Source organism: Leptonotus elevatus, chromosome 8 (genome assembly GCF_054856555.1).
Source record: "Leptonotus elevatus isolate MCC_2025b chromosome 8, RoL_Lele_1.0, whole genome shotgun sequence".
NCBI classification, from domain to species: domain Eukaryota; kingdom Metazoa; phylum Chordata; class Actinopteri; order Syngnathiformes; family Syngnathidae; genus Leptonotus; species Leptonotus elevatus.
The window spans coordinates 3,732,442-3,745,274 of NC_141246.1; the positions used below are offsets into that span (position 1 = coordinate 3,732,442).

General features: G+C 39.9%; 1 protein-coding gene across 1 annotated transcript in view; it reads left to right on the plus strand.

Annotated features, from left to right (window-relative positions):
* The window catches only part of LOC147169286 (melatonin receptor type 1A-A), a 45,578-nt gene that overhangs the window by 5,603 nt on the left and 27,142 nt on the right, over nucleotides 1–12,833 (plus strand). The gene's annotated exons all lie outside the window — the stretch shown is intronic.

The window sequence follows — 12,833 nt, forward strand, 5'->3', positions numbered from 1 at the left end:
GTACGTAAAGTTAGCTAGAAAATGAGATAAGTCACGTTAGCTCAGTGCTTAGGGCAATTACCTCCCACCACGGAGAACACGGGTCCAAGCCCAGCTCGGACCGCATTTTAGTACATTCGATGGTTCGATACCAACTGATGATCGTTTCTTTGACATGATTAAATCCCACTTTTTACAGATTGCGAGTTTTCTTTTTATTCATTTGTCATTTACCTCCAATTAAAAACATGTCATTTCACATCATTTATCTTTCGATTTACTTGCATTCGGCTTTTCGGCATTCCCACGATTTAGTTGTTTTACCCCTCCCACATGCTTTAAACATATTAAAACAGACGTTAACTACTACAATGGTTATCCAAGCCATGTAATAACAAAACGCGCTAGTTTAATGCTAACATATAAAGCAAAACAGCACAGACCGTCTAACATGCATTAGCATCAATGTTACTTGAATTATAAACCTCCAAACAACAGTAGCAAACACAACTAGAGCTGTCAAAATTGCTCGATTAATCGACAAGTATTCGATTATTAAATTAATCGACAACTATTTTAATAATCGAGTAATCGTTTGGAGTCTTTTTTTATTTTATTTAAAATTGTCCAAATCCTCAGATTTCAGCATACCAACAGTAATTGTTCGATGATTTCTGTCGTCTTTCACGAAAGAAGACTGGCTGTCTTCTGCGTTTAATCAAAATAAGACATTTGCAATGACCAAAACGGTAACATCGATCCACCCTTTTTTAAATCACTATACAAATTCGAAGTACGAAATAAACAACAATCACGGGTTAATAAACAGTCATCGGGGTTTGCTTTTGTAATACGTTTGAATGCAAAATGAAAATGTATCTGATTAGTCGATTCATCGATTGAATAATCGATAGATTAATCGATTCAAAAAAAAAAAATTCGGTAGTGACACCACTAAACACAACAAAGAAGAATCAAGCACTGAATGTGTCAAATAATTGAGCAGACCAAATCCAATCTACCTCGCCATCATACAACCTTTTCTGTCACAGTTAGCAGCCCGAGATAGCATCTCAATTACTGACACCTGCGCTGATGTCGCCACCCCGCGCGCAACATTCCCACAGACGTTTGGCGTTTTGTGGGTTTTTCTTCCCCGCCGTTTACGCTCGAGTCAGTCAAGCAGGTCCTTATCTGCAGCATGTCGGGCACATTGCAGGTGATTTAGCGGCGTGGGAAAACAAACTGCCGGCCATCCCAAACCGCTCCGCAGCGGCAGCGCGGGACCATGAAACAACTTATTTAGTGGTACAATTCTTAATTTGAGAGATTTTCTGGAGAGAAAAAAAACACCTCTAAAGTCGTACGATGACCCCATCGGAAATGTCATTGAACTCTTTTCTAACTGTCCAGTACAAAAATGCCGACTATAATGTTAACGTATTCACTCCCAGCCATTTTCGCTCGCAGCTTCTTCTTTTTTTTTTTTACTGGATTTTGACAGATTTTCTAAGGCCCACAGAATATTCAGTTCTATTGTTATAAAAACATGGAATCTACAAAAAGAAAGATTATATGGACGTATATTTGTATCTGTTTCCATTTTGCAGCAATTAGCATTAGAATATAGCTGTGGTAATATAGCTTTTTTCAACATGGCCCTGGTTGATTTCTTTTCTGCTGCCACCAGTTGGCCGTTTTTGTAATTACTTCCATTTCTTCACAGGTGCTCTAACATAAAAAAAAAAAAACATATAAAAACGTATAAATACGTCATTGGGACACTTAAAAATTTCAGACACCGGAAAAAACAGCTTGTTGCAACATGGCCCTGGTTGATCTCCTATATTCGGTGGCCACCTGCTGGACGTTTTTTGTAATAACTACCATTGCTTTAAGCCACCTTTGTATGTATGCTCTAACATAAAATAACGTATAAGTAAGTTTTGGGGAGTGAAGGAAAAAGTGCTTAAAACGTATTTATACGTTTTTTGGGTTAAAAGATGAATGGAATGTACGTCAGGAAGAGGATGTTTATTGTTCTTCATCAAATGCAGACCGTGCTATAGCGCAAAAAAAGATCAATAATAAAGGAGTAATTTAAAGAATGGGGAATTGGTCATTCATTCTCAACTCACTGCCGTGCGGCGTCCCACAAGGCTCAATTCTGGGGCCTCTTCGGTTTCCATTGTATCTGCTGCCTCGGGTTCAATATTAAGAAAACATGGTGTTTCCTTCCAATGCCCGATTTATTAAATTAATTCATCAAAGAATGTCAGCATTTTCAAAATATATGACCAATCATAAAAAAAATAATAATAATGGGGAAAAAGAATAACTAGTCAACAAGTAAAAGGGTCACTTGACTGAATACTTGCGATTCAGCACCTGGATCGGAACCATTGTCACTGATAACGATCCAATTTATTTTCCAATATCGGGGCCGATACTCGATCCAAGTATCGGATCGGAGCATCCTTAAATGAAACATTTGCTTCTACATATCAATCATTTGAAAATACATTACCGATTGTCCACATGAAAATAATAAATAACAGAGTTGTGCCTGAATTGATCAATATGCACAATTTTATCTGTTTGCGTTAATCATTCATAAAAAGGAAGACATTCAGAAGTGAAGACATAAAAGCGACGCGTTCGCGCGCTAGGCTCACGCGTAGGAAAACACAAAGCCCGGAGTTTGTTATTGTTGTTCCAGCGTCGCCGTCTACTGTTTTGAATGTGACACGCAAGTTCAACCCTCTTAGCTGTTGCGTGACTTGGCGGCGTGCCGGCTGGGATGTTATTTCCGGCCGTTTCCCGTTCATTAAAAAAAAAAAAAAAAAAAAAACTCTGACATTCTCGTTGCTCTCGGCGTAATGAATATTTCACACAGACAAAAAAGAAAAACAGTCATGCGGAATTATGCGGTATTTGCCGACGTCTCCTATTAAAAATGGAACGTTCCAGGGTTTTCTAAATATCCAGTGGCTTTGTTTTGGGAAGATCGTCAACGGAAATTGGATCATGAAAGCGTAAATAGACGAGTGAAAGGAAAACAAATCTTCTTGTGTCCAATGCGAGCTTCCTGCTTGAGGAATTTCAAAGGTTTTGTGAGGAACACTCAACCGTTACGCCAGATTTTTATCACTGCCAATCTATTTTGCACGCGTGGCAGTTTTGATGGCGGAACGGATTTGGTTTTTGGGTGTTTTTCCTTACTGAAGGATGTTGGCTTTAAAAAATAAAATCAATAAATATTCATTCCTCCGCTAAGGATGTCACTTATACAAAAAATTGATCCATAAAAATGATGAAAGATTCTGAAGGAAGAACACTAACAGATAGTTCTTTTGGAGGAATGGTTGCAAAGGAAAAAGCTAATTATGCAAAATTTGTTATTTGACCGATTAATCGGCCGGCCATAACGGCAGATATTTGTCCATTTTAGAATTTTAGAACATAAGAAAAAGATAATGAGATTCAAGCATTCCCACACCCAAAATAAATTGACCATTTTTTGCAAAACATTTTATTTGATTTTTTTGCCGATTTTATTTATTTTTTCCCTCTTTCAGTTGCCAAGTTAAAGAAATACTTAAGGACAAGGTATTTTGAAATTGTCAAATGTTCTGCCTGTAATTAATGTCGATTGTAGTAAGCATTATGGAACAAAAAAAAAGTTTCTTTATTAACTCATTCATTCGCAGCCATTTTCACTGAAGCTACCCCCTTCGCTCCCGGCTGTTTTACTGGATTTTGACTGGTTTTGCAAAGTAAACAGAACATTTTGTTCTATTGCTATAAAAACATGAAAAGAGTCTCTTCTTTCATCAGGAAAAAAAAGTATATTTCTTAGCATTAGCATTAGAATATAGCCAAGTTTCATCATTATTCACAAATCTGTTTAAAACAGTGGGGAAAAGAGCTTTTTGCAACATGGCCCTGGTTGATCTCTTATACTCTGCTGCCACCTGCTGGTTGTTTTTGTAATAACTACCAATGCCTCAACCTTTCTCTTTAGTTCAGAGGCTGCATCAAAGCCTTCTGTATGCTCTAGCATTAAAAAAACGCATAAACACGTCTTTGGGAGCATGGTAATTAATTATAATTATATTTAAAATGGAACATATTTATACGTTTTTGGGGAGCAAACGAGTTAATTCTATATATTTTTTCATCAATCTGCTGATTGATCAGTAATTGGAATATATCGGAAATAAACGTATTTGGCATCAGCTTAAAAAAAAGTAATTCCCTTTGATAAGTCCCACATCTTGCGCAACTTTATACGTAGGTGTGTCATTCCTGAAATCTTTCAGCACATTTTTAATTGTTCAACTTTAGATCCATTCCACTTTGGGCTAAGGAAAAACTGGGCTGTTTGGCCTTGGCAGAGGTCAAGGCTTTTTGCTTCACATTGTACTGTCAATTTTGTACTTCTTTGAATTCAGCTGTCCACGATAACCTTATTATTAGTCGTCGTGATTACAAGTTCTTCCCCGTCACAGAAACCGAGTTGTGGACAATATTAATTTGTGTTTGAACAGCCTGGTAGCCATTGTTCAGCTCCACTGCACACCGGGCCTGGTGCCAGCTGTAGCGGTATCAATGGGGGGGGGGGGGGGTGGCAGGGGTTCGGGTGCTTGTCCTGCGATGACACAATTATCGATCAATCCCTTATGGTGATACAATTGTGGAAATATTTTCGACATATTGGATTGTGAAATTACCGCCGTATCGCGATACTATTGTCGAATCATTGCGTACAACCTTGTATCATGATACAGTTGTGAAGCTATCATTGTATCGTGATACTTTTGTCAAACTATTGCTGTTTACAGTTCGGAAACCATCGTCGATTTGAGGTAAAATGATCAAACTTATCGTATTGAGATATTTTGCAAACTTTTTCTCATACTTAATAGTATCGACTGACGTCCCGGGATCGCAAGTCGGGTCCTCATGGTGGGTCAACCTCTAACGTTACTTGTAGCGGTACATGTTGAAACGTTTGATTAGTGGAATCAATTGGATCGCGAACCTTTGCCGACGTTACCGCCCGGACCGGACGACATGGCAAAAATCACGTATGCTCCGAGGTCGGAGGGCCCTCGATGGCTTCTGTACTTTCGGCTTTTATTGGTTGCTATGTGCAATTTTCATTTGTGAATTGGAGGTGAAGAATCTCAGGCTATTTTTAAACCAAGTTAGCTAGTTCCCCGACCGCGCTAGCTACTAGCGCTAGCATGTTGCAACAAAAACAACAACACCATTGTTTATTCGTCACTTATTTTGTGTACACTTTAACAACTATTTAAACTTTTGGGCTGCTGGGAAAGGAAAATAAGAGACCTTGATTGGAGAGATCTTGACCACCAAATCTATTTTTAGCCAGAGCTAGCCACGGCTAGCGGCTAACATATATCGCGATGACATTACGGTAAAAGCATTTTCACCATCTTACGATGACACGTACCTTAAACAAAATGGTTAAAAACACACTTTGGTAGACTTTGTCGATTAGAAGTTCTGGACGTTCTCGTTTGACAATCCAAGGACCCGTGAACGGCGCACAATGTGGGGCGCACTGTTGCTGTATCAGTAAACTAGCGCCGTGTGCTCGTCCGAAAAAGGTCATTCAAACAAAATTCTGTATTTTGAATATTTTCCATCAACAAACCAAAGCGCTCGACTTCACGCTGACATTTGCACAAGTCGTAATGCATCCAACTGTATGTTTTTCGCACCCGATCGTGCCAGACTGCCCAAATAAACCAACCGGCTCGGCGGCAAATCCTGCAGCATCAGTCGGGAATATGATACCGCCGAGCGTCTTTCTCCGCCAGGTCTCGCACGGATAAACAGACGGTACGCAGGTGTTATTTAATTAAAAGCGCCATATTTGTCCGCTTACACCCGCTGCCCCCGAGGCCCGCTCGCTGGTTCGGTGCCGCTACGCCGCTGAATGCCGCGATAAGCATCAGAGCGGGCTCAGCGTGGCGGCTTAAAGACGACGCCTCCGACGGGAGACGGCCCAGCGGGTGCAAAAAAAAAAACTGCGGACTAATTAGGGAGCCCGCGAGAGCCGACGGGTCATGACTCGACAATTAATTTACAGTTTGCCGGCGAGTGGGAGAGCCACGATAAGGAGCTCGGTCTTTCTTTACCCCGGGGGCGTTTCATTCCAAACGACAGTATAGATCTGTTAATAGCTCCTTGCCTTGTGATGGTTTCAGAGGGTCTTTGGACCCGATGACCTTCCCGCGGTGCTCGGAAAAACGTGCGAAAGGTTGGTCGCTAATTACGTCTGCCGCGCTTAGCGACACCGTCTCAGGGATTAAAATGTTATCCATAAGGCAAAGATGTAATTAGGGAGCTGATCTCTGCGCAAACAGTTCCCCGTACTGCTTGAGGTTGTCTTTTGTGTGGACGACTTTGTCTGCGGCAAACCAGACAAGCGGTGCGAAGGCGGTGCCGGATGCAGTTCACAATTCTAATAAACACGGTGTTGCCGACGGTACGTTTTTTGAAGGGTTATAATGCTCATGATCGGGAAAGACCGATGATCAACCCGGCCGATATTCAGCATTTTGACAAATATTGGCATCGGCCATTTTGAAGAATCTTTTCAAAATTTTTCTTCAAATTTTTTCTTCAAATTTTTTCTTCAAATTTTTTCTTCAAATTTTTTCTTCAAATTTTTTCTTCAAATTTTTTCTTCAAATTTTTTCTTCAAATTTTTTCTTCAAATTTTTTCTTCAAATTTTTTCTTCAAATTTTTTCTTCAAATTTTTTCTTTAAATTTTTTCTTCACATTTTTTCTTCAAATTTTTTCTTCACATTTTTTCTTCAAATTTTTTCTTCAATTTTTTTCTTCAATTTTTTTCTTCAATTTTTTTCTTCAAATTTTTTCTTCAAATTTTTTCTTCAAATTTTTTCTTCAAATTTTTTCTTCAAATTTTGATGCCGATATTTTCCCTTTTTTTGTGGCGTCCGTGGCTCAGCGTGTCGAGACGATCGTTCAGTAACCAGAAGGTCGGCTGTCGGATCCCCCGCTCTCCCCAAGTCATGTGTCGTCGTGTCCTTGGGCAAGGCACTTCACACACATTGCCCCTCCAGTGCTATTCACACTGGTGTATGGAAGGTGCAAATGTTTGGTGGCGGTCGGAGGGGCCGTAGGCGCACACTGGCAGCCACGCTGTGCATGTGTGAGTGAGTGCATGAATAATGTATCCATTCCATTGTAAAGCCTCTTTGAGTGTCTCGTAAAGCGCTATATAAATCCCATGCATTATTATTGTTATTATTATTAAAATGAATATCGGCTCCAAATATCGGTTTTTGGCATCCTTGACTTCTAATAATCGTTATCGGGCCCTGAAAAAAAACATATCTGTCTATCTCAATCTCGTGTATCCCAAAATTTTAGCCAAGGCACATTTTACATGAACAAAAATCTTACTGAACACCACTAGACAAAAAAAGTAATAAAAATTACTATATATATATATATATATATATATATATATATATATATATATATATGTGTGTGTGTATACTGTATACAGTGAACCACCGCATACTTGAGGTTTAGCGTTCGCACATTTGCTATTTGATGAATGAAACTATTGGTATTAAAGTATTAAATAAAATATACAAATATTAGAACCTCAAACAATATTGGACAACAAATTCAAAAAGACAGAAATACAACCCAAAAAAATGGGGGGGGGGGTCTAAAATATGAGGAAATAACTGAAAACATGCAGACTAAAGTAGACAAATATTAGAGAAAAAATACTGTTTTAGAAAAATGTGACAATAAGCCATTTGACAAAAATAAAAATTGAAAATTAAACATATTTGAAAAAAAATTGAAAACTAGATGACAAATTGTAAAAAATAAATAAAAAAAAAACACGGAAAAAGCAACAATGCACAAATATTAGAAAAAAATATGCATGCTGAACCAAAAATACAAAAACACACAAATATTAGACCAACATTTGAATTTTGGCAAAAATGAATATGATGACTTGACTGAGTAAATAAATAAAAACTCGATTGTCCCAGTGAGTCACACATTTAGTTCCTTGGTTGAGTTTGAAGCGTTGAGCTATTGTGCCGCCATAAATCACGATTACGAACGTGTCAACCATAGAGAATAAATCATGTTTATTTGGTCGCAGCATTACGCTTGAATGCCGAGAGATAGACTTTGACGTCAATGTTCCCTTTTCGCCGTTTGACAGCATATTTCCGAGCACGTCTGCGTGTTGTTGTTTTTTTATATATATATATTTTTTTTTTAGCTCGGCTAGGCGGGAAACGCCAAGCCAGCAAGCGTTCCTATCAGCTCCCAGACCATTTTATGATTTCCTCATATTTGCAGGATTATCTGTACACACAGCGTGCCCGCGGTAATCCCTTCTTAAGATATGCTCTGCGTACCCGCCGCGATATTATTCGTGATGCGTCACCCCCCCCCCCCCCCCCCACTGCCTCCCCCTTAGATATCACCAGTGACAAAAAACGCCTCTCTTTTTTCCCGGTTATTTTGTTGTGGTTTGACATTCTGCTGAGCGTTTCACCCCGACACTCCTCCCTTATTTTTCCAGTGGCTTCCGTTCCTTTTCCCTTTTGACCTCGTCGGCTTCATATTACATGACACCCTGTCTGTTTGCATCGCACTGACCCAGCCCCCCTGCTGAGGTCCAAAGATCTCATGGTGTCAGGCCTCGTACCTGTGGAGGAGCTACTGACGGGTAGCTCTATGCTTCAAAACTTCGGCCCATTGTCCCAGAATTCCATACAGTTCTGACACTAGGGGGCGCCTATGAGTCTCTCCCGGGTCCATCAGCCATCTTGATCGATCCTTGGTCAGTTGACAGAATTTTGCATTTCATGTTGGCAAAAGCAAAAATGCTTCGCAATTCGGCGTCAGCCAGCAGTTTCGTGGACAAAGTTACATTTGGTAGCAATTCGAAAAAAATCTTGAGGAGGATTTTATCTTTAAAGGACCTGGAAATGGCCAGCGTAAGAGCCGCAAATGGCGGCTTCAAACCAAAATGGCTGACTTCCTGTTCATTTTACGGCATGGGTTCTTGAGACTTTTTTTTTTGTATGTCTTCTTTCGATAGACATTCCTGTTACATTTCAAATGGACATGTGAAACAGGCTTTGGGGATTCAATAAAAAAAAAAAAATTCTAGAAGGCGTGTCCAAGCATATTTTGTTTGACTTTTATGGCGAGTCATCAAAATTCGCCGCCATGCTTTGCCCAAATGCATTGGCGAAAAGTAGGCGATTTATTGTCAACCATCTGTCTAATGGACTAAATTTAAATTAGGTAGCGGTTGGACAAAATCCGAGGAGTTTGTCTTTGAAGTGACCCCTGGAAATGGCCAACATAAACCGAGAATGGTTAGCTTCGAACCAAAATGGCAGACTTCCTATTCGTTGTACGGCATTGGTTCCCGAGACTTTTATGTGGCTACTAAATTTAAAAAGTTGACAGGTGAAACTGGCTTTGGGGACTGAATTAAAGAAAAAACAAATCCAAGCTAATATTTCTTGTTTTATGGCGAGTCCTCAGAAATTGCCTCTGCGTTATGTCCATAGGCATTTGCGAAATCTAAAATGTTTTCCAATTTGTCACCCATCGGTTTAGTATAGTAAGTATACGTTGTTTTGAATTTGTAACCAGTCAGACAAAATTTCCAGGCCAATTTGATCTTTAAACGAACCCTGGATATGGTAAAAAAGAACTCCTAAAATGGCTGCTTCAAACCAAAATGGCTGACTTCCTGTTTCTTTTGGTGCGTGGCTTCTTGAGACTTTTATATGAGGCAACTTATGAAAGAAACGGCCACCAAATTTCAGGGTGCTAAGTTGCAACAGATTTCAGGGCTCGGTTCATCATTTTGTATTATTGTAATGAGCTCAAGAAAAAGCAATGGTAACAATTATTATTATTATTATTTTTAATTGAATTCCGGATGTGGATGTTGTAGTCATGCCGTGACAACAGGCTCTTTATCGAGGGCAATTGCCACCCCCACCCCCCCTTACCACCCCACCAGCGCTTCTCTGTCATTGCCTCAGATCTTCTCATTGTTTGATAATAAAAAAAAAAAACAACCTCACACTTAATGAGACCATACATAAAAGCGTGAGCAGCCATTAACCCCCCCACCCCCCTCCCCCCATTTCCACCATTCCTGTCGGTGCGGCGCTATTTTTATGTATTTACAATACTCTACAGTGAAATCTTGTTTCTGCTTGACGGGAGCTCGGCATGACGCACGTCGCTGATGCTCAGGGCAGTGAGATCAAGTAAAAAGCGAATGCTCATCCAAGGGGAATTATGCATAACACATGCATCCCGCCGAGCGCTAACGACTCCATCGCATGCGCGCGCACGGCATCTCGCATCTCGCCGTGGGACGGGGCGAGAGAAGGGCGCCGGTTCGAATCCCCCCCCGCTCCAACAAACAGGCGACGCAAACGCGGCGTTATTTTTCCCAAGGTGCCCTTGAACGAAGCACTTAGTCGGACGCCGCGACTCGCCGGCCGGCAGTGAAGAAGAAGAAGAGTGCGTGCGCTATTCAGCAGCTTCCAGCTGTGAATGCGTCACATTGCATGACTGTTAAAGCCGGGCAGTCATGGAGAAAAAAATGCAGTCGGCTTTGCCTGCCGTAGAATGTTTAACACAACACTTCCACATGGCTACTACTTAGCGTGTTGGCACCACACATTTGCCTGAAAAAGATGCCCTCGTTTGTGGAGTTCAAACAATCACACATGATTTAATGATAATGTGCCGCTACTAAATTTAACACATGGTAAACGTACAGTAATATCTACGATGGCGTATAGGGCAACGTATAAATATATTTATTTTTTAGAGGAGGGGGGGGGGGTAATATTCAGAGAAAATAACTCACAAATTCACGAGGAAAAAACTTTCAGATTTGTGACATTATGAAGTGGCAAATGTGAAAGAAAAAAAACTCACACATTTACGAGAAATAAACTCGCAAATTTGTGACATTATAAAGTGGCAAATTTGTAAGAAAAAAACTCCCAAATTTGTAAGAAAAAAACTCCCAAATTTAGAAGAAAAAAACTCACCGGTTTGTGACTTTATAAAGTGGCAAATGTGCAAGAAAAAAAACTCACACATTTACGAGAAATAAACTCGCAAATTTGTGACATTATAAAGTGGCAAATTTGTAAGAAAAAAACTCCCAAATTTGTAAGAAAAAACCTCACAAATTTAGAAGAAAAAAACTCACCGGTTTGTGACTTTATAAAGTGGCAAATGTGCAAGAAAAAAACCCCTAAAATATTTACGAGAAATATACTCACAGTTTTGTGAGAAAAAAACTCAGAAACTTGCAAGAAATACTCACAAGCGTACTTGTATGTTTGTGCCAATATTTTTCAGTCGGATTTTCAAATAAGGAGATAGTCATTGCTTTAGCAGAGATTAACCATATTATTCATATTAACTCATTCACTGCCATTGACTATAGACGTCAAAAATTCATGAGAAATATTTCTATTAGTTGAACTTTTTTTTTTCTATTTCATAATTTTTTTTAGGAAAACCTGGATTTTTTTTATTGTACATTTATAACAGATATAAAATGTGTGATTAATCGTGAGTCAACTATTAAAGTCATGAGATTAATTACGAAAACAAATTTTAATCGTCTGACGGCCCTTATTTTTAATTTAAAAAAATTTCAATTAAGGGCGTCAGGTGGTAATTTTTTTTTTAATTGTTATTAATCACATGACTTCACTAGTTAACTAACGATTAATCACAAATTTAATATCTGTTCTGAATGTACAATAAAAAATCTAGGTTTTCATACTCGTAGCAAAAGTGGAAAAAAAATGTTAACCTAATAGAAATAGTTCAAATGAATTTTTGACGTCTTTAGCCGTCAATGGCAGCGAATGAGTTAAGCATTCGCACTTTGAAGCGTTGGCTACGAGTCGCTAAACGTATTTGTTGAATCTGCTGTTCCCAGTCATTCACTTGCATTTACCTAACGTCTGCCAGCATCTGATTGGTCCGTGTTAGTCAGCTGATTATGAGGTCAGGAAGCGTTGTCGCTGTCGCTTGCTTGACGAGTTTACAAATACGTCTTTGCCACTTTTTTAACGACACAAATCTGCAAGTTTATGTCTCGTAAATTTGTGAGTTTTTTTTTTTCTCTGAATATTACAAACCTTCTAAAAAATATATATAGATATTTACACATGGCCCTACTTGCGCCATCATAAATATCTTAGCACGGGTATTTATTTATTTATTTATTTGAACATCTCTCTGTGCATCACAGACCAGAACTGGGCCGCAGACCTGTGGTTGGGGACCCACCAGGTTACACCGTCATGTTAATATGACTGAAATGTAACGTCGCATCATTTGTCACGCCGCGGTACAGTACATTTAAGCGGCGTCGTCGGCCAGCCGCATCGCTTAGCCCGAGAAACGCGCGTCATGACGATTATTCCGGCCGACACATGAATGTCATCTGATGTTGCTCCGGCGAATGGAACGCCGTTCAGCCAGGCAGAGCGGAGCGTCTCGGGCTTCGGCGTGGCTCGCACGCCATTGGACTTAGCCGGCACAAAAGCAAACGGCACGGACGGGGGAGAGCTCGTGTTGTCTTTATCAAGCTGGTCTCACGGTCTGAACCGAGAGCAACTGGATTAGCAAGGACAGGTTAGAGGTAAGGTTCAGGGTTCAGGGTAGGATTTAGAAATGGAGGTTTCACCGCGAGGTTTCGGGTGCGGGGTTATGGTTAGCGTTACGACTGCAGGCGTTTGGGTAA